This window comes from Leucoraja erinacea, chromosome 5 (assembly GCF_028641065.1).
Source record: "Leucoraja erinacea ecotype New England chromosome 5, Leri_hhj_1, whole genome shotgun sequence".
NCBI lineage: Eukaryota > Metazoa > Chordata > Chondrichthyes > Rajiformes > Rajidae > Leucoraja > Leucoraja erinaceus.
This window is the reverse complement of record NC_073381.1, coordinates 19452767-19478440: the sequence shown is the minus strand read 5'-3', so window position 1 is coordinate 19478440 and position 25674 is coordinate 19452767. Positions and strand designations below refer to the sequence as shown.

Genomic DNA, 25674 nt, shown 5'->3' with positions numbered 1-25674 from the left:
AAAAATAGACTTGCGGAGATTTAGCCAGCTTTAAAGAAAATTACAATGGCAGCAATATCCCTGCTTCAAAACCTGTTCATTTTATAAATGATTGCAGCTGGAACAGTGCTTGTGGATCTCACTTGCTAAATGCTTCTTTTAATTAAACTTGTTACAAAGGTATTAAAAATGCCACCTCTTGGGTTACAAAAAATATGTTGAGACATATCATGGTTTCTCTTGTGTGAATCTATGAAAGCAAATATTATATCTGGCCTAATTAAATGATAAATACGAGAGGTAAGTTGTGGTTTGAACAAACAAATGCATATTGAGGACACTGAATCAAACAGCGAACAGGAAAGATCTAAGTCTACACTATTGTGAAGGTGATATGGGGTGGTGAGGATAAAGGATTGTGATGCATGTAGGGGAGAAGGTGGGTGGTGATTTTTAATTAGCTGATCTGTGGTATGATTTCAACCCCTGAGTAACTTTTTTTCCAGCTGTTTATTTCCTGAGTACGCAAGTGTTCCATGTGGATATTGCGTTTTTATTTTCAGTTAACATTCCCACCCCTCCCTGCCACCTGCACCATGACTTATGAATAATAGACCGGCATAGAAAAATAGCAGCATTGCACTGAGACGATCCGTATAAAATTAGCATGCAAGCAGATTATTGCTTTACTCCTCATCTACTGAATGCCCTGATCTCATAACGCCAATAGTCAGTTTTGTTTTTAGCTCAATCTATTTTCTGCATGTCTTAATCTATGAAATCATGCATCTTGCTGGGTCCACATCAGGATTGGTTTGTGATTTCAGATGTGCTAAGTTGCCAGCTGTGTCTACAGGTCCATGACATAATTTCCATCCTTGATTGCTCATGAGTCAGTATAATTCACAATAATTCCCTCTTAACTAGTTCAGCATTTTTTTTAAATGGCCATCTGCTTCAAAATCCTGGGTAATTGATTTGAATTCCATGTTTGATAGTGTGTTGAGGTGGGTGATAAAAAGTCTATTTAAGCTTCGCGGAATGGCTGCTGATATGCTGATTGAGTTTACATTTACTTGTAATAGTCAACCTTTTGTTGTCTCCCATATTAAAATGTTCTATGCATTGTAATATTTATCTTGCTGTTAGAAAGAAAATGCTGCCAACCTAATTTGCCAACCAGCAAAGCACTGCAAAAATGATGATGGCCTTCAGCAGAATACAAGCTGCAAATTACGTTTCAGTCTATTAAAACAATAAGACTGAACAAATCTGGATTTGTAATTTAAATAACACAGGGTACGCAGGGAAGTAAACATATAATAAAAAAGGCATACCATACCTATATAAATTCACAACTTTTTCAAAAAGCACATGTTTCCTATTACTCACCTGCTCTGAACCCAATTGGTAGTGGTAATATTTCATGGCACAAAACGATTTAATGAGGGCTGGAACTTCATGCCATGCACTGGAATTACAACTTGACTGTTAATGGCTAGACGTGGAATAAAATGTCACGTCTATACATCTTTGTTTGGGCTGGTAAAGGTTTAAATCTGGGGCATCGCCAGAACCAGTACAAGATAAAGCTCTTGTGATTTGTACACATGTCAATAAATGGCACATATGCATCAAATACATAATTTAAAATTACAGAAGGCACAAAAGAAAAAATTAACAAAGGCTGTAAAAAATATCGAACAAGGCCTAGACAGGTTCATAGAAAGTGTGGTCAGATGAAAGATAGAAATCAATGTGGATAAGTGTTGGGTTTTGGAAGATAGTAAAAGGCATTGCAATGAACTTGATTAAACATTAGGAATGTAGGTGAATATGTTTGGAGGCTCAAATACATCATGCCCTGAAAGTATGAGAATGGATTCATAAAGTCATTGCTATACTTTGGGTTAATCCAAAAGGAAAGTCGCATGGAAGAATAAAAACATAATAAATTAACAAGATCACAGAGTATTGTGAGTAATTTATATTATTACATAATTAAGAGGAGCAAAGGTGGGTGACAACGAGGAAGAGAAGTAAACATGGAGTGCAGGAGCCCCCGGTGGCTGTACCTGTTGAAAACAGGTACACCCTCTTGGGAGCTGTCGGAGCGGATGACACGACAAGTTTGAGTGGCAGCCAGGGTTGTGACTCCTACCCTGGTACGGAGGCTCAACGGGGAAGAGTGACGTCAGGCAGAGCCGTAGTGGTGGGGGACTCGATAGTCAGAGGTGTGGACAGAAGATTCTGCGGCAGCAGGCGAGACTCCAGGATGGTGTGTTGCCTCCCTAGTGCCAGGGTCCAGGACATCTTGGAGCGGCTGCACGGCATCCTCAAGAGTGAGGGGGAGCAGCCGGAGGTTGTTGTGCATGTTGGCACAAACGATATAGGTAGGAAACGGACGGAGGTTCTGCAACAAGAGTTTACGGAATTGGGTAAAAGACTGAAAATCAAGATCTCCAGAGTAGTGATTTCAGGATTGCTTTCAGTGCCTCATGATAGTGAAGGTAAGAATGGGAAGATAGGGTAAATGAATGTGCAGCTGAGGAATTGGTGCAGGTGGCAGGGATTCATATTTCTGGATCATTGGGATCTCTTCTGGGGCAGGGGTGACCTGTACAAAAGGGACGGGTTGCACCTTAACTGGAGAGAGACCAACATCCTAGCGGGAAGGTTTGCTAATGCTACACGGGAGGGTTTAAACTAGATTGGCAGGGGGTACGGGACAGAGGCCTGTGAGAGGCTAGTAGTTGGTATGGAGTGTGGTGTAGGAAAGGTTAGTGGACAGAATAGGCAGGTGTAAGGCGAAGAGCGAGAAAGGAGGGTTGTTTTAAACTGCACGTATTTCAAGCCAAGGGGCTTGACGGGTAAGGCAGATGAGATTGGGCATAGATTGGTACAGGCGACTGGGACTGGAACCTGGTTAAGGGAGGGGCAGGACTGGCAGCTAAATGTTCCGGGGTACAGCAAAGCAAGATGGCGCCTGCCTGCGGCGACTTTTGCGGAGCACCAGAACATAAAAGGTTCTTGTGAACATAAAATACAACTTCCATCAACTCACCTGGATCAGGAAAACGGCAGAAATCAGTGCCGTTTCGGACAAGCTGCTTGAGCACCTCAAGGCTCTTGCAATTTCGCGATCTCCCACAGCTGCGGTAGTCCCGGACTTTAAACTTTCCCACGCTCGCTGGAAATTACCCGACCCGACGGAGGAACACAGGCACTGTACCTGAAAACTCCGGGATGACCTCCGGAGCTGACGAGCTGGATCCTCCAGGAACAATGAAGCTGGAGCTGCTGACTTTGAAGGTACCCCCATTTGTTATGGAGCTGGAGTTGCCGTCTGTGAAGGAACCCCCATTCCAGCGCAGGTCCGCAGAACCAGCAGGTACAGCAAATACAGTACCTGGAAACAAAGGGGAAGCCTCCATTGTGTCTGAAAACGTGGCCGACAGGCAGGACTTCAGGTCAGACTGAAGCGCAGGGGACTTCGGCCCCCTCTCCCTACTATCCTACTGGCCAATGTACAGTCCCTTGAAAACAAAGTGGAGGACTTAAGGGCAAGGCTGCTTTATCAAAGGGAACTGAGGGAATGCTCTGTTCTGTTTCACAGAGACATGGCTCACCCCCAGCTCCCCAGACTCAGCGGTCCAGACTGAAGGGTCTCCATCCACTGGCATCTGGGAAAGGAGAGGAGGGGGCGTCTGCCTCATGGTCAACTCTGCGTGGTGTTCAGACAGGCAGTCCTGTCCAACTCCTGCTCGCCACACCTCGAACATCTGGCGGAGAAGTGCCGTCCCTTCTACCTCCCAAGGGAATTCACCTCCATCATCCTGACCGCAATCTACATCCCACCCCAGGCAGACGTCCGTCTGGCACTGGAGGAGATGCACGCCGTGGTCAACAAACACCAAACGTCTTACCCCGAGGCATTTACCACCAATGCTGGGGACTTCAATAAGGCAAACCTAAAGAAATCACTCCCTAACGTCCACCAACATGTCTCCTGCTGCACCAGAGGACCTAACACCCTCGACCACTGCTACACCACCATCATGAATGCCTATCGCTCTATCCCTCGCCCTCACTTAGGTAATTCCGACCATACCGCGGTGCTGCTTCTTCCTGCCTACTGGCAGCTATTGAAGAGTGCACCCCCAGAGGTGAGGACAGTATAGAGCTGGTCGGGGGGGGGGGGGGGGGGGGGGGGGCAGAGGAACAACTCCAGGACTGTTTGGAGTCTGTAGACTGGGCAATGTTCAAGGACTCGGCAAAGTCCTTGAACGAATACACCACAGTCGTAATAGACTTCATAAAGAAATGTGTGGAGGACTGCATCCCTACAAAAACCTTCCGAGTGTTTCCCAATCAGAAACCTTGGATGAACTTTGAGATCTGCACTCTTCTGAAGACCAGACACGGGCATTCATGTCTGATTACAGTGGTCTACAAGAAGTCCAGGTACGAACTTGGTAAAGCCATCAAAAAAGCGAAAAGGGACCTGCTCCAAACTGGAGGATGAGAAAGATGTCCGGCAGCTGTGGCGGGGCCTGAATGCAATCACCTACTGAAAGGGGAAATCAGGAGGCAGCTCGAATGTCGGTGAAACATCACTCCCTGACCAGCTCAATGCGTTTCACGCACGCTTTGATAGGGAGAATGCCGATGTGCCTTCCCGAGGCCCCATTCGCTGTCAGGAAATCCTTCAGAGGGGTGAACCCTCGAAAAGTGCCTGGACCTGATGATATACCTGGTCGTGTTCTAAAAACCTGTGCGGACCAACTGGCTGGAGTTTTTACGGACATTTTCAACCTCCCACTTCTGAGGTCTGAGGTTCCCACCTGCTTTAAAAGGGCATCAATTATACCAGTGCCCAAGAAGAGTAAGGTGACGTGCCTCAATGACTATCGACCAGTGGCACTAACGCCGGTAGTGATGAAGTGAATCATGACGCAAATCAACTCCTACCTCGACAAAAACCTGGACCCACTGTAGTTTGCCTACCGCCACAACAGATCAACGGTGGATGCGATCTCGCTGGCCTTCCACTCCGCTCTGGACCACTTGGATAACAAAAACTCATATGTCAGGCTGATATTCATTGATTACAGCTCGGCATTTAATACAATCATCACCTCCAAGCTGGTTACCAAACTCGCAGAACTGGGTCTCTGCGCATCCCTCTGCAATTGGATCCTCGACTTCCTCATTCACAGACCACAGTCTGTTCGTATTGGTGGAAATGTGTCAGACTCAAAAACAATCAGCACGGGAGCACCTCAAGACTGCGTGCTAAGCCTCCTGCTGTACTCCCTCTATACTCATGACTGCGTAGCCGGTCATAGTGCGAACTCCATCATCAAGTTCGCTGACGACACCACTGTTGTGGGACGTATCACTGATGGGGATGAGTCAGAGTATAGAAGAGAGATTGAGCGACTGTCCATATGGTGCCAGCACAATAACCTGGCACTCAACACCAGCAAAACCAAGGAACTGATTGTGGACTTTGGAAGGAGTAGGATGGGGACCCACAATCCCGTTTATATCAACGGATCGATGGTTGAAAGGGTCAAGAGCTTCAAATTCCTGGGCGTGCACATCTCTGAAGATCTTTCCAGGTCCGAGAACACTGATGCAATTATTAAGAAAGCACATCAGCGCCTCTACTTCCTGAGAAGATTACGGAGAGTCGGTTTGTCAAGGAGGACTCTCTCTAACATCTCCAGGTGCACAGTAGAGAGCATGCTGACCGGTTGCATCGTGGCTTGGTTCGGCAACTTGAGCGTCCTGGAGAGGAAAGGACTACAAAAAGTAGTAAACACTGCCCAGTCCATCATCGGCTCTGACCTCCCTTCCATCGAGGGGATCTATCACAGTCGCTGCCAAAAAAGGCTGGCTGTATCATCAAGGACCCACACCATCCTGGCCACACACTCATCTCCCTGCTACCTTCAGGTAGAAGGTACAGGAGCCTGAAGACTGCAACAACCAGGTTCAGGAATAGCTACTTCCCCACAGCCATCAGGCTATTAAACTTGGCTCGGACAATACCCTGAATATTAATAGCCCATTATCTGTTATTTGCACTATATGAGTTTATTTATTCATGTGTGTATATATTTATATAATGGTACATGGACACACTGATCTGTTTTGTAGTCAATGCCTACTATGTTCTGTTGTGCTGAAGCAAAGCAAGAATTTAATTGCCCTATCAGGGACACATGACAATAAACTCTCTTGAATCTCTTGAATCTACAAGTGGGATGTTTTTAAAAGTGTGCTGACGAAGCTCAGGATATGTACGTCCCCATTAGAGTGAAGGGCAAAGCAGGCAAACGTAAGGAAGCTTGGCTGACGAGGGAAATTGGAGGTGTTGGTCAAAAACAAGAACGATGCATGGGAGGGGTATAGGCAACTGGGCTCAAGTGCATCCCTGGAGGAATTTTGGGAACAAAGGAGTAAACGGATAAAAGAGATCAGAAGGGCAAAAGGGGGCCAGGAGATAGCTCTGGTTATTGCGGGAGCCTCGGTTGAAATTTAAGAGTCATCCTTAAAAACAGGAGAGGTGGTGGAAGACTGGAGGGTGGCAAATGTTGTGCCTCTTTTCAAGAAGGGCTGCAGGGAAAATACTAGGAACTGTAGGCTGGTGAACTTAACATCTGTCATTGGAAAGTTACTAGAGAGTATTCTGAGGGATAGGTACACAGGCATTTGGATGGACAAGGGCTGATTAGGGATTGTCAGTGTGGTTTTGCACGTGAGAGGTCTCTTTTCACAAATCTGATTGATTTTTTTGAAGACGTGACCAACAAGGTCGATGAGGGCAGAGCTGTAGATGTTGTGTACACAGATTTCAATAAGGCATTCGACAAGCTTCCGCATGATAAGCTGCTCTGGAAGGTTAGATCGCATGGGATCCAAGGAGAAATAGCTGAATGCATAGCAAATTGGCTCCATGGAAGGAAGCAGAGGGTGATGGTGGAAGGTTGTTTCTCGGACTGGAGTTGGTCGGTAGGGGCGCTGCGAGCCGGCAGTCCTGCCAGCAGCGTGTTAGTTTTTTCATGACTTTTTTTTTTTTTTTTTTATGCATGTCTCAAAGGTGTGTTTTTAATGTTTGGCTCTGTGTGGAAGCTTGGGTGTGGTGGGGGGTTTCTCGGGGGGGGGGGTCGGGGGGGCTGCGAGCCGGCAGTCCTGCCAGCAGCGTGTTAGTTTTTTCTACTTTTTTTGTTTTTTTTAGTGTGTCTCAATGTGTGTTTTTAATGTTTCTCTGTGTGTCTTGTGTGGGGGGGGGGGATAAAGAGGAAACCGCTTCGGTCACCTCCTCCACGGAGAGGCGACTTTTCCCATGTCACCTTCCCCGTGGCCTAACATCGAGGATCTGTGCGGCCTTTCCCAGAGACGTGCCCGGGGCTTCAGCAGTGGGCACAGCGAGGACTCTTTCGTCGCGGAGGGTTGGGGAATCGAGGACCAGAGGATCAATGTGAAGGGGAAAAGATTTAATAGGAATCCGAGGGGGTAACTTTTTCACACAAAGGGTGGTGGGTGTAATGGAACAAGCTGCCAGAGGAGGTAGTTGAGGTTTGGACTATCCCATCATTTAAGAAACAGTTAGACAGGTACATGGATAGGTCAGGTTTGGAGGGATATGGACCAAGCACAGGTGGGTGGGACTACTGTAGCTGGGACATTACATGCTCTTCCCTTAGAAGGATGGACTAATGGGCTTAGATTTAATATGTGAGGGAAAAGGCTGAAAGGAGATCTGAGGAGCAAGCTTTTCTCACAGAGTGTGTGTGGAATCAGCTGCTGGAGGAGGTGGGGAGATCTTTACAATTATGACGTTCAAAAAATATTTGGACAAGTACATGGATCGGAATGGTTTAGAGGAATGTGGATCAAACAAAGAAAAATTGGATTAACTTCGGTAGGTCCCTTGGTCAGCATCAGTGAGTTGGGCCAAGGGACCTGTTTCCATGCTGTATAACTCTATGAATCTTAGATTGTTTTTTAATCTTTGGGAAAAATAAAGCTTGGGGAAGAATAATAGATTAAACCAATAGTAAAGCAGAGAATTATGTTATTCAGCCTATCAATCTCGTTATTTCAAAGTATACCAATTGCCTCACGCTGTTGCTCCTTCTGAATATCCCTATATTTTTTCTGCTTCACGTATTTTGCGTAATTCCCTTGCATTTTATTTCTACCATTCTGCAAAGAGATATAATACAAATTGTAATCACATAAGTAATTTTTTTCCCTTGCTCTGCTGCAGTTTTTTTTTACAATTATTCTCCTTGCTGTAGTCTAATTGCTGACCCTTTAAACATTGGAAACAGTCTACCGCTGTTTCAGTATTTGAACACTGACAAGATTTTAAACATCTTCCTTCTCTTATCTTAGCTTTCCTTGCTTTAAGGAGAATAGCCTCGGCTTCTTCAGTCGATATTTATAACAATAATTCCACCTTCAGACTATCTGCTATGGCCTTCCATGGCCCCTTATTCTTTCTAAAGCTAGGTCAAACAAGTTGAGTATAGGTTTAACAGAACCTCCTGTCTTTTGTCTGTTTCTATGTTTATGAAACCCATAAGCTAAATAAATTAATTTGTAAGTTTGTCTTGTCATCTTAAAAGTTCCCCTATTCTTGTGCTCCCTTTAAAATTAAAAGCTTTGTTAAAAATCCTAACAAGTGACTCAGGAAAGACTATTTCCTCTGATTGCAGAGACAGTGATGGGAGTTGCCAATTTCAAACAGTAATTGACAGTGAGGAAAGAGGTTAGCAGAAATGTTATACGCACAACAGATTAATTGAAACATGCAAAGCTTTAGAACAAGCAAACAACCATTACATTTTGAGTGAAGCAAAGAAATAAAAAAGGTTCTAGGAAGACCAAAAGCAATACGATTATTTGCAGAGTCAGCTTAGGCATGAAGGGCCAAATGGTCCCCGTCCATGCTATAAACTTGCTTGTTTGGTTCCCTAGTCAATGACTGGACCATACTGTTCAGTTGCCAGAATGCTTTCATAACCATCGGGCAAGGTTTCACAAGGTATTTTAGTGCTTTAGTTTTCTATAATAAAATGACCAAATCATCAACAAAATTAATTGAATGTTTTTTATTCAATGATGTGTGGTGGTTGCTTTCAATTCAGTCTGCAACTTATTTGTAGGGACGTGACAAAAGTACAGTTTATAGAACTTTGGCAGCTGTGTAATGAAACCCAGACATTGGGTACTTCGGGAAAACAAAGAGATTGGCAAAGCTATTGAGAGTGATTTGTTAAATATTTAACAACATGAGGTCATACCTGCGGAGTATCCATGGTATGTTTTATGGGCTCTGACCATAATATCTGAGTGAAGTGAAGATTAGAAAGATTACTTAATTCCAATATGAACTTTGTGAGGCATAAGTCTCTCCTAAAAATGCGAATTTAATAAGGAACTGGATTGTTATTAAGATTTGACTTTTCCAATGAAGCCAAAGTGTTACTGAATAAGCAAAGAGTAATGACCACAAATAATTACAAATGTTTCTTAACTTTACAAACCATATTCTGGTTTCAATATGTCAAAAAGACTGAAAACCTGTATTTCTGCTTAAGAAATAAACTAACATACTAATGCTGAGAGTTGATTCCAAAGATGCAATGTGTAAGCGCCCCATTTACTATTTATACCCCGAGGTTTTGGGCATTTTTATCTGAAATTTATCTGTAGCTGGATCTGTTGTATGCCTCTTGGAACATGTGTTGTTGCTGTTGTGTGGCACTTACAAATACTCCAAGATCCTTCATCCAGCTGACCTATCTTTCCCACCCACATAAGCAGCAGCATTTTAATATGAAGATAGACACAAAATGCTGGAGTAACCCAGCGGGACAGGCAGCATTTCTGGAGATACACAAAAATGCTTGAGAAACCCAGCGGGTGCAGCAGCATCTATGGAGTGAAGGAAATAGGCAACGTTTCTGGTCGGAACCCTTCTTCAGACCCGAAACGTTGCCTATTTCCTTCGTTCCATAGATGCTGCTGCACCCGCTGAGTTTCTCCAGCATTTTTGTGTACCTTCGATTTTCCAGCATCCGTAGTTCCTTCTTAAGCATTTCTGGAGAGACAGGAATGGGTGACTTTTGGGCTGAGACCTTTCGTCAGACATTTTAATATCCCCAGTCCCATTTATTGCTTGCAGCCAAATATACCAATCGAGAAAAGTTATATTTGGCACCATCAGTAAAGACACATTTAATGCAAATAGAAAGAGAAAGGGTGTGGAAACTTGTGTGTAATTCTGAGTGATTCAAAAAGTGTGGTATAAAAACTGAGGAAGAATGGTATTAGGATTAAAATTAGAAGCAGCACAGAAATTGTACAATAAAAGAAACAATCTTGTTCTGTTATCGTGTGTTTGGTTCGGCCATTTTTCCGACTACACTTATTCAGACCCGTACACACCACTTCTGATAAGTATTTAGTGGTCAGAACTGAATAAGCTGAACATTTCAGTCTAGCAACTCTTCTTCAAAGTTGTGTGCTGGCATAACTTCATATAAGTCATATAAAGATTGTGATCCACCATTGCAAAGTCTTCAGAACAGTTTTCCCAGGGTTCCCATGCATAGCGCCGTGCTGTGTCAGTTTCTTCATGTGCTATCGCACTGACCTATTGCAAATTCTCACAGCTGCCATCATTTAGCCTCGCAGCTACAAGGTCAAGGAAACAGCTCTTGAAGGAATTACTCTTTTTGCAAGCAGCCCACTTCCAGCTGCATTCTTTTGCTGCTCAGGAGTGATTGTGTGATTATGGTAAATGGAGGGGGGGGGGGGGGGTACTCACAGGTGATCAGAGGGATTTGGCTGGGCTGGTGGAGATCAGTACTCACAGTAGGCATGTTCTTGATGCAGGGGAGGTCACTCAGACAGTCCTGAACGAAAGATGGGCACTCCTGCAGGAGGTTGCTAGGGAGGCCTCTGTAAGTAGTAATTCAACATGAGTGAAGTCAATAGCAACACTTGCATGGTATCAGACCTGCTCTATCTGAGCTTGAGTATGGAGCTTGGGTGCCCAACCTAATGCAGAAGTGAGATCTGACCGAGATCAGCAGTAGCTGATATACTTTCATAAAAGATGAAATAGCGGCACATTTGGATAGCAGTAACAGGATTGGTCCGAGTCATCATGGATTTACGAAGGGGAAATCATGCTTGACTAATCTGGAATTTTTTGAGGATGCAACTAGGAAAATGGACAAGGGAGAGCCAGCCGATGTGCCTGGACTTTCAGAAAGCATTTGATAAGGTCCCACATAGGAGATCAGTGGGCAAAATTAGGGCACGTGGTATTGGGGTAGAGTGCTGACATGGATCAAAAATTGGTTGGCAGACAGGAAACAAAGAGTAGGGATTAACGGGTCCCTTTCAGAATGGCAGGCAATGACAAGTGGGGTACCGCAAGGCGCAGTGCTGGGAACGCAGCTATTTACAATGTACATCAATGATTTAGATGAAGGGATTCAAATTAACATTAGCAAATATGCAGATGACACAAAGCTGGGTGGCAGTGTGAACTGTGAGGAAGATGCTATGAGAATGCAGGGTGACGGACAGGTTGGGGGAGTGGGCAGATGCAGTTTAATGTAGATTAATGTGAGGTAATCTGCGCCTTCCTCCCTCGGAACATGGACCCGTTGCAGATCGCATACCGTCCGAACAGGTCCACGGACGATGCGGTCTCCCAGGTCTTGCACACCGCTCTCTCCCATCTGGACAGCCAGAAGGGGGGCTACGTGAGGATGCTGTTCATAGACTACAGTTCAGCCTTCAACACGATAGTCCCCACCAGACTGGCCGGGAAGCTACTGAAATTGGGGCTCAACACCTCCCTGTGTGCCTGGGTCCTGGACTTTCTCACCGCCAGGCCCCAGGTAGTCAAGATGGGAGGGAATACATCGAAGTCCCTCACCCTGAGCACAGGATCGCCCCAGGGTTGCGTCCTCAGCCCCCTATTGTACTCCCTGTACACACATGACTGTGGCTAGGTTCAGCTCCAATTCAATAATTAAGTTTGCTGATGACACTGTGGTGGTGGGCCTGATCTCAGACAATGATGAGAAGGCCTACCGGGAGGAGGTGGCTGATCTAGCACTCTGGTGCCAGGAGAACAGCCTCCTCTTGAACATCAAAAAAACGAAGGAGCTGATCATGGACTTTAGGAGGGCACATCATCCGAGGACGTACACTCCATTGAGTATAAATGGGGATCCTGTGGATAGGGTGAACTGTTTTAAATATCTGGGAGTCCACATCTCTGAGGATATGACATGGTCATCACACGCCTCAGCACTGGTGAGTAAGGCAAGGCAGCGCCTTTACCACCTCAGGCAATTGAGGAAATTCAGAGTGTCTCCGAGGATCCTACAGTGCTTCTACGCAGTGGCGGTGGAAAGCATCTTGTCCGGGAACATTACCATCTGGTTTGGGAATTGCTCTGCGAAGGACAAGAAGGCTCTGCAGAGAGTAGTGCGTTCGGCCGAACGCACTATGGGAACTTCACTCACCCCCCTGCAGGAACTATACAACAGGAGGTGCAACTCCAGAGCAAACAAAATCATGAGAGACCTCTTCCACCCCTGCAACGGACTGTTCCAGCCGCTACGGTCAGGCAAACGTCTCCGTTGCCATGCAGTGAGAACGGAGAGGTTGAGAAGGAGTTTCTTCCCAGAGGCAATTCGGACTGTAAACGCCCATCTCACCAGGGACTAACTCTACAGAACGTTTTTCCTTCTATTATTTATTATGTAAAAGAATATGTGTGTTATGATTGTGTTTATAATTTGTTTGGTTGTTTTGTTGTTGTCTTTTGCACAAATGTCCGCGAGCATTGCCACTTTCATTTCACTGCACATCTCGTATGTGTATGTGACAAATAAACTTGACTTGACTTGACTTTGACTTGACTTGACTTGGTTATCCACTTTGGTAGCGAAAACAGGAAGGCAGATTATTATCTAAATTATGTCAAGTTGGAAAGTACAAAAGGGGAAGTACAACGGGATCTGGGGGTCCTTGTTCATCAGTCAATGAAAGTAAGCATGCAGGTACAGCAGGCAGTGAAGAAAGCGAATGGCAACAAGAGAACAAGAGGAGTTGAGTATAGGAGCAAAGAGGTCCTTCTGCAATTCTACAGCGCGCTAGTGAGACCACACCTGGAGTATTGTGTGCAGTTAAAGGGCCTGTCCCACTTGGGCCGTCACTTCCGCGACAGGCCGGTAGTGACGGTCCCGCGAGAGTCGCGCGCGTCATCATGCGCCATCACAGCCGTCTGGAGCTCGTGACGTCATTTGAAGATGGACACAAAATGCAGGAGTAACTCAGCGGGACCGGCAGCATCTCTGGAGAGAAGGAATGGATGATGTTTCGGGTCGAGACTCTTCTTCAGTCTGAAAGAAGGGTCTCGACCCTAAACGCCACCCATTCCTTCTCTCCAAGGATGCTGCCGGTCCCGCTGAGTTACTCCAGGATTTTGTGTCTATCTTCAATTGTCTTGGCCCCGCTCTGGGAGTAGGAGTGGGGGCGGATCCGGATCCGCAACGGCCGTGAGCCCCAGGCCGAGCTTGGCGATCGTTTGCCTGCTTCTGCTGCTGTTGGAGGTGAGATGTCGCGTTACGCCAGGGTCTTCGGCCTGTCCCACTTTAGCCGTCAGTTACGCGACAGGCCGGTGGCGCGCGAAGATTTAGTGCAGGACGTAGTCCACACTCCTCCACGCCACTCCATGCGCCACTCGACTGAAGACTTTGTTTTTACACTTTTAGCTAATACTCGATACATCCTGTTCTGCACACCTTTAATTAATAACTAATTTTGTATATGTTTTCTTCCCAAAAAGTGATTCAGTATGGCATCCAATTACAAACCACTGATTATTTTCCTTGTTTGAGGGTGTAGATTAATCTATACCTTATATCTGAAGGCATTTCCAATTTACAACCTTTATTACATTTCGACTACATTCCGACTACATTCTATCCCTGTCCCGCCTATAGTAACTTCTTTACGGCCATAATCATTTTTTCTGTTTACCCTTCCATTTATAAATTGTGCCAGATTTTCTCGGTTGTTTTCCCATGTCACTTCATACCATCATGGTTTGTCGATTAACTCAATGAATCGTGCAAAATATTATTATCATTCACCATTTTCTGCCAATTTCCTGAAGATTATAATGTCCACATCACAATTATTTTTAGATGAAAACTTAGTCAAAAAAACTTCAATAAAATGTATTCATTCCTTTAAAGGGGTAATTTTACCTAAAGAGATCAAAGTTTCCTGGGAGCTTTCAATCAATCTGTGCATTCTGCTTATTTGAAGAATTTGCCATTGTGTTGTTAGTGCAATTATTCAATTACTTTAAATTTCATTTTTTAAATTAGCATTCCTTAGTCTATAAATTGCAGGGCTTTACTTCTGTGAGAAAATAATAATGACTGTGAATGTTCTTTTGAATTATTGCTGCTCTGACCCAGTCCATCAACTGGAAATAACATCCCAACACAATGTTAAAATTATTCACTCAAAGTCATCACTGTGTTTAGAAAACTGCAACATCATAGCTGGATTTGTTAAAAAATAATGGTTCTTTGTGTTATGTTTTGTTAGAGGTGATCCATGCATGGACATTATAGTTGGCTTTTCTTGCTTTGAAACTTGCTGGATTTATAGCCTTGCATTTTCCTTTGTCCCTTTCAAAAATCTGTGTATGTATCTGCTGCTTCCATTCCCAGTGATTTGTGTCACAAGACTGGGAGTCCTAACATCACACAAGATGAATTATGTGAATGTAATAGTGATCTAATGGCAAAACATTTGTTGAGTGGATGTACATATAAGGGATTTAGTGAATATTGTGTGTGAACTGATCCCAGAAGCTGAGAGACGCAATCATGTCTTATCCGACTGCAGTTATTGTGAGACATTTATCTTTGGCAATGCTGTGTGTAAGAACGGTTCCCTCTGGATACGTGGAGAATTTAAGACTATTTCATTAGTCAACTGATAGACTGTGGAAGGAAATAGCTGCTGTTCTGAAAACATAATCTGAAAAGGAATTACGAGTAGTGCTGTGTACCTGGGGGGGAAATATCTGAACCCTGTGGTTCAATTCATTTTACATCTGTTCTTGAATGCAGACTGTAACATTAGATATATAGTCCATTCTATCCCTTTACAGTTTACGAGAATTGTTTTCCTAAGGGAAACAGAGGATAGATACAGGATGTAAGTGCAATGTCAAAGCAGTGTTTGGTAGAGGAATAGTATTTAGTAGACCATATGCATACTCTTCTCTTTAAATTCATGCAAATCTACAGGATTGTATGCATTTTTGTAGCATTCTTATAATCACCATGCTAATTAACTCATTGGGGAGAAGAAAATTCATTCTCAACCCTTTGCTTCTCTTGTATAAAAAAACCCACATCCCCCTATTAATTTATCTGTAAAAGATTCCATTGTGTGATTCAACAAAGAGCTCAAGAGTTTATCTAATATTTAACCCTTAACCAAAAGGACAAAAACCGTTTGTTAGTTGCTGATTGAGAGATCCATACACCTACATTTCATACTGTAATCGCACTTCAAAAGTAACTTAATTATTGCAAGGTATTTTTGGACGATTCTGCCGGTGTGAAATGGTGTTATGCATGACCAACAACTATGCCCCTTTGAAAACATAAGGGAGGAATTTATAACACTTCATCTCATATAATATATAATTAGAATATGGAATGCATTACCCAAAGAGGTTGTTGATGCAGACAAGACCGGTGATATTTAAGAGCTAATTAAAAGACTGAGGAAAAATAATTTCCTTTTGAGAACAAACAAGGAAATATGATTCATTTGGTTGGCTTTGAAGTGGAGCTTGACTATCAAGGTCGTGAAAGATCAAATGGCTTTCCTCTGCTATAAATTATTAATACTTATCTTTACATTCACTGATAGTCATAGTGGTCATGCACAGAAACTGGTCCTTTAGCCCAGTGATTCCCAACCTGGGGCCATTTCAGGGGGGCCACAGGTTCAATGAGCTACCACCCTGTTGCCTCCTAAATTTCAGTTCTAATCAATTTAAATCTATGTAGCTGAAATATTTTTGATGTTTGTGGAATAGAATAAAAGAGAATATATGTGCAATTAATAGACTGATATTTTTATGGAAGGTATTATAATATTAAAGCACTATTTTTCCGCTAATAATGTCAGGGGGGGCCACAGAAAAATTAAAAGATCCCAAGGGGGCCATGAGCTAAAGAAGGTTGGGAACCACTGCTTTAGCCCACTCCAGCCATGCCAACCTTTTTGCTATCTACCACTAATCCTGTTTGCCTGTACAAGGTCCGTGTCTTTTCATGCCTTGTCCATTTAAGCCCATTTGTCTGTCTCATTGTACCTTAAATATAATGGTTGTATCTGATTCCACCTCCTCCAATATTAGCCATACTCTGTGTGGGGGGGGGGGGGGTTGTTCCTCCTCAATTTCCCTTTAAAACTCATTCCTCTCACTCTCATTATCTTTGCCATGGGGAAAAGATTCCGAGTATCTGCCTTATCTCTGCCTCTTACAACCTCTATCAGATCACCTCCCAGCTTCCTCCACTACAGGGAAAACAAACACGGCCTGTCCAAACTTCCCCCCACATTAAATTTCTCCACAATCAAAGCATCATCCTGGTGAAACTCCTCCAGCGAAGTGAGAAAACCCAAGAAGGTTGATGAGGAGAGTGCCGTAGATGTTGTCAATATGGACATGGAGCAAGGCCTTTCATAAGATTCCACATCATGATAGGCTGCTCTGGAAGGTTAGATTGCATGTGATCCAGGGAGAGCCAGCTAACTGGGTATAGAATTTTCCATTCTAGTAGGAAGCAGAGGGGGTGGTGGAAGGTCTGTGATGAGTGGTATGCCCCATTGCTGTTTGTCATCTATATCAACGATTAGATGAGAATGTACAAGGCACGATTAGTATGTTTGCAGATGACACCAAAATAGACGGCATCATAGTTGGTGAAGATGATCATCAAGAATTACAGAGGGATCTTGATCAGCCGTGCAAGTGGCAAATGGAGTTGCAATTCAGATAAGTGTGAGGTTACATTTTGGGAAGTCAAACTAGGGCAGGACCTTTACAATGAACTGTAGGGCTGTGAGGAATGTGGAGAGTATAGACAATCAAGTACATTGTTCCCTGGAGGTAGAATGATGAAGAGAGCTTTTGGCATGCTGGTTTTTATCATTCAGGGAATTGAGTATAGAAATTGGGATATTATGTTAACAGTTGTATGTGATGTTGGTGAAGCTGCAATTGGAGTATTGTGTTTAGTTTTGGTCACCCTGTTATAGGATAGATGCAATTAAACAGAAAATATTTTGCCAGGAGTCAAGGGCCCGAGCTATATGGTAAGGTGGGGTATGCTAGAGTTGTTTTCCTTGTAGCACAGAAGGTTAAAAGGTGATGTTATAGAAATGTATGCAATTTTGAAGTGAATGAACAGAAGCACAGGTGAATGCACAGACGTGTTTTCCCAGAATAGGAGAATCGAGAACTAGAGGACATAGGCATGAGGTGAGAGGTTAAAGGTTTAATTAGAAACCCAGGCTAAACTTTTTCAAAGGAGGGGTGATCGTTATATGGAATGAGCTACCAGATGAAGACATTGAGGCAGTTACAATAATAGTTAAAAGACATTTGGATAGGTACATGGATAGGAAAGGTTAGTCTGATATGCCAGGCAAGGGCAATAGATGGGGCATCTTGAGCAGCATGAATAGGTTGGGCTGAAGTGGCACATGATTCTGTGACTTCTTCACCGCACTGTCTCCACGTGTTACCAGTTTCATTGAACAATGGACTTGAACTTCAAATTCTCTCTGTTGATAAACATTCTTTAGCACCTTGTACAAGTCCTACCTCGACCTGCCTTCCCGAAATGCATCACCTCGCACTTGTCGGGATTGAATTCTACCTGCCAATACTCTGTCCAACTTTCCATCTATCTATATCCTGCTGTAACCTTCGACAACTTTCCACACTATCCACAAAAACACCATCATTCCTGTCATCTGCAGACTTGCTAACCATTCCTCCTTCATTCGCATCTAAATCATTCATTTATTTCACAGCCAAGAAGGGTCAGCGTTGATCCCTGCTGTACACTACAATTCACAGACCTAATTAGAAAAGCATCTTCCGCCACTGTCTTTTCTTTCCAGGCTAAGTTTACATTAAATTAGTCAGTTTGTCTTTGATGCCACATACCTTAATCTTCTGGGCCAACCTAACATGTGGAACGTTGCCAAATTTAGTTTATAATCCAGTTTTGCCTGGTCCTCTCTTATGATATTGAATCCCCTGTTTAGGATCAAATTTGTCCCTTTCCATAATACCTTGTATAATTATGCTCACAGTTTTCAGATTGTTCCCCCAGCAACACTTCCACCATTGGCCAGCATCATTTCTTCAAATTAGGTTGAGTTCTGCCTCATTCTTATTAAGAATCTATATATTGAGTCAGAAAATGTTCTTGTACATACTTAACGAATTCTGCCCCTCATACTGAGGCAATCCCACTCAATAGTGGGAAAGATTTACATCCCCCATCATTGTAACCCTATTGCTTTAACACCTTTCTGAAATTGTCTAACAAATATGTTCCTCTAATTCCCATTGACTAAGGAGGTGCCTTTAGTATAACACCAGCAAAAAATGATTGCCCTAGATTGTTCCTAAATTCTACCCAATTCATCTCATTGGGCAATCCTTCCAGATGTCCACTCTACTATGTTCTGTCACTATGTTCTGTCTAATCAGTAATGCGATCTTTCTTTTTCCTCCTCTGTCATATCTGAAAAAGTCTATATCCTGGAACATTAAGATGTCAGTGCTACCCAAAATATATCTCCAGGAGCTGATCAATCAATGCTCTAAACTCCTCTGACTTGCATGTAAGGCTCCTTGCATTAAAGTAAATGCAATTGAGCCTGTCAGCCCTCCCATGCTCCCACTGCTTGCTATGCCCACTGGACTTGCTTAATTTATCCCTTACATTTTTGCTTAGTGTACGACATTTGCAATTTATTAAAAAAAATATGCTTTTAACTACAGAACTTGTATCCTATTTCTAAACATCTATATTTCTAAATTAATTAATGCAAGAATTGGGAAATTTTAGTTTAGTTTTAGAGATACAGCGCGGAAAACTGCTGCATATATCCTTGTGGTATAATAACATTTACCCCGAAATGGAGCTAGAAATTTATTCCTCCATTAGGGCGGCACAGTGGCGCAGCGGTAGAGTTGCTGTCTTATAGCGCTCTCAGTGCCAGAGACCTGGGTTCAATCCTGACCATGGGTGCTGTCTGTACGTAGTTTGTACATTCTCCCTGTGACCGCGTGGGTTTTCCCCGAGATCTTCGGTTCCCTCCCACACTCCAAAGACGTACAGGTTTGTAGATTAATTGGCTTTCTATAAATATAAATTGTCCCTAGTGTGTGTAGGATTGTGTTAATGTGCGGGGATCGCTGGTTGGCACAGACTCGGTGGGCCGAAGGGGCTTTTTCTGCGCTGTATCTCTAAAACTAAACTAACATTTTCCTATTCTTGCATCCAAAGAATTCATTGTTGTTAGTTCCCTATAGGGATATGTTGGGTGTTTTTAAGCATAGCGTTTAAAATTCAACTGATCTTGTTCAAATTTTGTTCGGATCTTGATCGAGTGGGGAAACCAAGATGGTGCCATGGCTGGAAAAAATACCTCAAAACATTTGCTTCACAGGACACCTAGTGACCAAATTGTGCAAATACAGCATGATGTTTACATAAGACATTTTCAGCATTAAACAATGCCGGCCATAGATACTACAGTTACATGAGTAGGTCAGAAGGTAGACAAAAATGCTGGAGAAACTCAGCGGGTGAGACTGCATCTATGGAGCGAAGGAATGGGTGACGTTTGGAGTCAAGACCCTTCTTCTTAAACAGAGTAGGTCAGAGATCAGTAATCTTGTGATAAGCGACTCATTTCCTGACACCGTAAAACTTTTCCACCATCCTTAAGAACCAAAGCAGGAATCTGATGGAATACTTGCCCGAATGAGTGCAGTTCTTACAACTCTTAAGAAGTTCACCAACTATTGCAAAGGAACCCATTTGATTGGCACCCTGTTAATGACCCTAAATGAATTGCTGGTAATTATCTCAGCTACCAAGACAGCACACCTCAATCTCAAAACCTCTGTCATCGAGGACCAGGGGGAGTAGCTTCACAGCGGTTCATGAAGGTGGCTCACCACCATCTTGCCCATGACAGAAGGAGGACATTTCTATGTCTTGGAATGGAAGGCCTAATCTTGAGAGCAGATGTGGAGGAGAGAAATAAACTGAAAGAAAGGGATGGTAACCTTGCAATGGATACTCATTTCAAACATCCTGGAATGGAAGACTTACCTTGAGAGCCAATGGAGAGGGGACAGGAAAACTGGGAAAAGGGGATTGTATCCTTGAAAAGAACCGGCTGGGAAGAGGTGCAATCAAAATAACTTTGGGAGTCGGTGCATAACAATCGCAGTGGATTTTATCCATTTATCAAAGAAATGAATTGTTCAAATCGTCAGTTGGATAATCTTGTTTTGGTCAGTCAGTTCTTTCCCCTGATTATGTTTACTTAATTCCAAATAATTGTCATTGTGGGAGAGTGTTCGTTTATACTGTTCCAATATACATGTATCATTCCTGATTCTCCACCCTTCCCATTATCTGGGCTTCTAATCGAAGTAAGCACTCCATCTGTAAACCATAAAAATCAAGGCCATGCTCTGCTCGGTGCTCTCCTGTCTGACTAGACCAGAGAATGACCAAAAAGCTTTCAGTTGCTTTGTTCACAAGCAGACGTAAGCTTTGTTCTTCCATCTCCTCGAGCTGTAATTGCAGTCACTGTATTTTTCAGAAGCACAAGCATTGTGGCCCTTTTTTTTTTACAAATGAGAGTTGGAAGCATCCATGTAAGGCTTCACATTGAAAATCTGAGCTTCTTTTATATCCTGCAGGCAAAACAGCTGCTCAGTTAATCTGTGCCAAATGCAGTGTCTCTGGTTTAGATCATATGAATTACACAGGATGAGGAAAAAACATATTGAGTTTGACGATCTATCCTAAAACAAAGTATTATAAATTAAACATTATTGTATGGAATAATTTCAACAGGATTTCAACAGGATGTACAGGTAATCATTTAGTTTAAATATATCTTTTATACTTTCCGGTTTATTAAATTTAATGATGGAACATGGTCACAATGCTACTAACAGCTTATAATTTAGAATTGTTGCTCATTTCATGTTTTCAGGCATGTAAGGATCAAACATTTTTAAATTCCCTTGTAACATCTATTCATAAATTATAAGAAGGCTTGATTCTTCTGTACATCTAAGATTATCTACATTATCGGAGCTATAGAAACCATACAGATGTTTAACTAGTTGTATCCTGAGTTCCACTGCCAATGGTGGATATTTACTGCGAGTGTTCCACTAAAAGCAGCTTGGCTTGGTCAGCCCATTTAATAAATAATCCCATTAGCATGGGTTGACTAAAAATAGTCACTAAACACACCAGGGCAAAGTTCCATTTTAAAAGTAAAAAGTTTTAGATCTGGACCTACTTGAGCAGAGGAGTGTGAATGTCTATGTTGTATTAGTAGGTGGATGCTGGACACACCCCTCTTTCCTTCCAACATAACTTCCCCCCCCCCCCCCCCCAAAAAAAAAATATACCTCTCATACCATACATCTGTATGGTTTCTACCCTGATGTTGCTGAAAGTGATGAGTGGGAGTGATATTTTCCTGCTACTGCAGCCTTTCCTGTAACTTTACATACTTGTCATTAATCAGAATGATACCCAAGGGTTAGAAACGTGATTATGAGGATATGTTGCCTAAACATGGCTTGTTTTCCCATGAAGGTGGAAATGATGGTCTGATAGAGGTGCTTGATAAGTTGCCTGCGCCACTGAACTCCTTGTTGGATCAAAGGAATTTCAGATCTTTGGCGTTTTCTTTAGTGCCTGAATTTTGAATATTACGCGTGTTTGGCTCTGATAAAATGAAACCTTGAATCCAACCTGAACATGACACAAGCCTGAGGTCTTGTCCACATCAACCTGAACCCGACACATATACTTGGTTCTCCTGCCAAGCTTGAGTCAGCAGTCACGTGTTATTTTAAGGTTGGCACAAGAGATTTCTTGTATTGCAGAATGCACTGAATGTTTCCTTTTCTTTATTCTTCCTGTGCTTCACATGACTTTGTGAACCATGCTAAATTGTACCCAAGAAAAGAGTTAACATTTACATGCAGAGATTATTTGTTGTAAGAACAAAAGAGTATTGAAGTTATTCAGGCTCTCTGCCCTTTCACACATTTCAAGCTCCTTTGAATAATTTGGATTGAGTTTTAGAAATTTCAGTTTAGGTACAAAATGTTTCTTTCCCGAGTTGGTTCCAAATCCACCAATCTGTGTGTGCTGAAGTTTGGTTCATTTGGTTTAAGTAAATCCAAAATTAAAATGCTGCCTATCCCGCTGAGTTACTCTAGTTTTTTGTGTCTAACTTTGGTTTAAACCAGCATCTGCAATTCCTTCCTACACATTAAAATACAGTGATGGTGTAATGGGGTTTGAAATTCTGGCTTTGATATGACACAACTTTTCCAAAGGTTAGTTTCCTGGGCGTGTAAAAAAAACGGATGCTTTGGCTCCTATTTCTATTGAGTTAAAACTAAGTTACAATAGAATGTTTTCTATTTTAATTTAAAATATATTACGTTGACATAATTGTTCCAATTGCAATATTCTTTTTTTTCACAGTAAAGATTTTCACAATGGTCGTGTTTATGCAGTCATTGCTTGGTGGACCCTTTTCATCTCATACAGTCACACTTTCTATTTCCCACACGGTAATTGTATTCTTAAGAGTACACTCAGCAAAACAAACTATCTCTCGGTGCTTCATTTTAACATTATCTAGCAATATTTGCTGCACCAAGCAAAGCATTACAAGTGATCACCGAAAGCTATGCAAAGAGATTCATTTTAGGAAGCAGAAGAGGAAAGGGGGCTAGAATAACTCAGCAATGGAATTCCAGAAATTGGGGCACTGGCAGCTGAGGAAATGATCTCCAGTGGAGGAGCTACGATCTTTGAATTGCTCAGATAGCTGAACTGGAGGACAGCAGAGTTCAAATGCCCTTGAGCATATAACAAGTAAAACAAAAGTATGACATCCAGGAATTCTTTGTAATAGTTACAAGTTACAAGCTTTGTAATAGTTACAAGCCCGGAAGTAACAAATGCATGAAATAACTAAGCAAGGGGGAAATTGGAAGTGGTTACAGATGCAGAAATAAATGGTATTGGGAATAGTGCAGATGTATGCACTGATGTTCATCTTGAGATTGAATGCAATACTCTGGTTGCAAACAGTCTGGGTCAATTTCAGACCGAACCTAGGGAAAGGAATGGAGTCTGAAGAAGGGCCTCAACCCGAAACGTCGCCCATTCCATCTCACCAGAGATGCAGCCTGTCCTGCTGAGTTACTCAGCATCTGCTGTTCTCTCCTACACAAAGGAATGGAGTGGGTGGCTTCAGGGATGCAGCTTGTGGTAATGGATTCAAGCTTCCCATGATTTAGTTACAGTTCTAGTTCACCCTCTACTGGTTGTCATGCAAACGGTCTGACAATTTACAGTGGAAGAGTAAGTGTCTAATGAAGAAGAGCTCACCATCAAAAATATATTTTTTGGAAAGTGATGCTGTGTTTTTAAATGTAGATGAAAAATAGGATTGAACGTTCATTACACAAGAAGACAAGGCTAAACCTTTGGGGAATGCCAGAGATAAAGATGTGGTTGCAGGAAGAGAATCTCTTGCAGATGATTCTTTGGCCATGGCTGGGTAGCTGAGAATAATACAAGGTGGGTGAAGAAAGGATGGTGTAGTTCATCACATTGTATGTTGGCCGGGTGTCAGGGGTTATGGGGAGAAGGCTGGACAATGGGGTTAGGAAGGAGAGATAGATCAGCCATATAACCATATAACAATTACAGCACGGAAACAGGCCATCTCGACCCTTCTAGTACGTGCCGAACACGTATTCCCCCCTAGTCCCATATACCTGCGCTCAGACCATAACCCTCCATTCCTTTCCCGTCCATAAAACTATCCAATTTATTTTTAAATGATAAAAACGAACCTGCCTCCACCACCTTCACTGGAAGCTCATTCCACACAGCGACCACTCTCTGAGTAAAGAAGTTCCCCCTCAAGTTACCCCTAAACTTCTGTCCCTTAATTCTCAAGTCATGTCCCCTTGTTTGAATCTTCCCTACTCTCAGTGGGAAAAGCTTATCCACGTCAACTCTGTCTATCCCTCTCATCATTTTAAAGACCTCTATCAAGTCCCCCCTTAACCTTCTGTGCTCCAAAGAATAAAGCCCTAACTTGTTCAACCTTTCTCTGTAACTTAGTTGCTGAAACCCAGGCAACATTCTAGTAAATCTCCTCTGTACTCTCTCTCTATTTTATTGACATCCTTCCTATAATTAGGCAACCAAAATTGTACACCATACTCCAGAATTGGCCTCACCAATGCCTTGTACAATTTTAACATTACATCCCAACTTCTATACTCAATGCTCTGATTTATAAAGGCCAGCACACCAAAAGCTTTCTTTACCGCCCTATCTACATGAGATTCCACTTTCAGGGAACTGTGCACAGTTATTCCCAGATCCCTCTGTTCACCTGCATTCTTCAATTCCCTACCATTTACCATGTACGTCCTATTTTGATTTGTCCTGCCAAGATGTAGCACCTCACACTTATCAGCATTAAACTTCATCTGCCATCTTTCAGCCCACTCTTCCAACTGGCATAAATCTATCTGTAGACTTTGAAAATCTACTTCATTATCCACAACCCCACCTATCTTAGTATCATCTGCATACTTACTAATCCAATTTACCACACCATCATCCAGATCATTGATGTACACGACAAACAACAGTGGACCCAACACAGATCCCTGTGGCACCCCACTAGTCACTGGCCTCCAACCTGACAAACAACCATCCACCATTACTCTCTGGCATCTCCCATTCAGCCACTGTTGAATCCATCTTGCTACTCCACCATTAATACCCAACAATTGAACCTTCTTAACCAACCTTCCGTGAGGAACCTTGTCAAAGGTCTTACTGAAGTCCATATATATAACATCCAATGCTTTACCCTCATCAATTTCCCAAGTAACCTCTTCAAAAAATTCAAGAAGATTAGTCAAACATGACCTTCCAGACACAAATCCATGTTGACTGTTCCTAATCAGACCCTGTTTATCCAGATGCTTATATATATTATCTCTAAGTATCCTTTCCATTAATTTGCCCACCACTGACGTCAAACTAACAGGTCTATAATTGCTAGGTTTACTCTTAGACCCCTTTTTAAACAATGGAACAACATGCGCAGTACGCCAATCCTCCGGTACTATTCCCGTTTCTAATGACATTTGAAATATTTCTGTCATAGCCCCTGCTATTTCTACACTAACTTCCCTCAATGTCCTAG

General features: G+C 42.8%; 1 protein-coding gene across 1 annotated transcript in view; it reads left to right on the top strand.

Moving 5' to 3' along the window:
- LOC129697005 (signal-induced proliferation-associated 1-like protein 2) overlaps positions 1-25674 on the top strand; it is a 437405-nt gene that overhangs the window by 297523 nt on the left and 114208 nt on the right. The window lies entirely within an intron of this gene.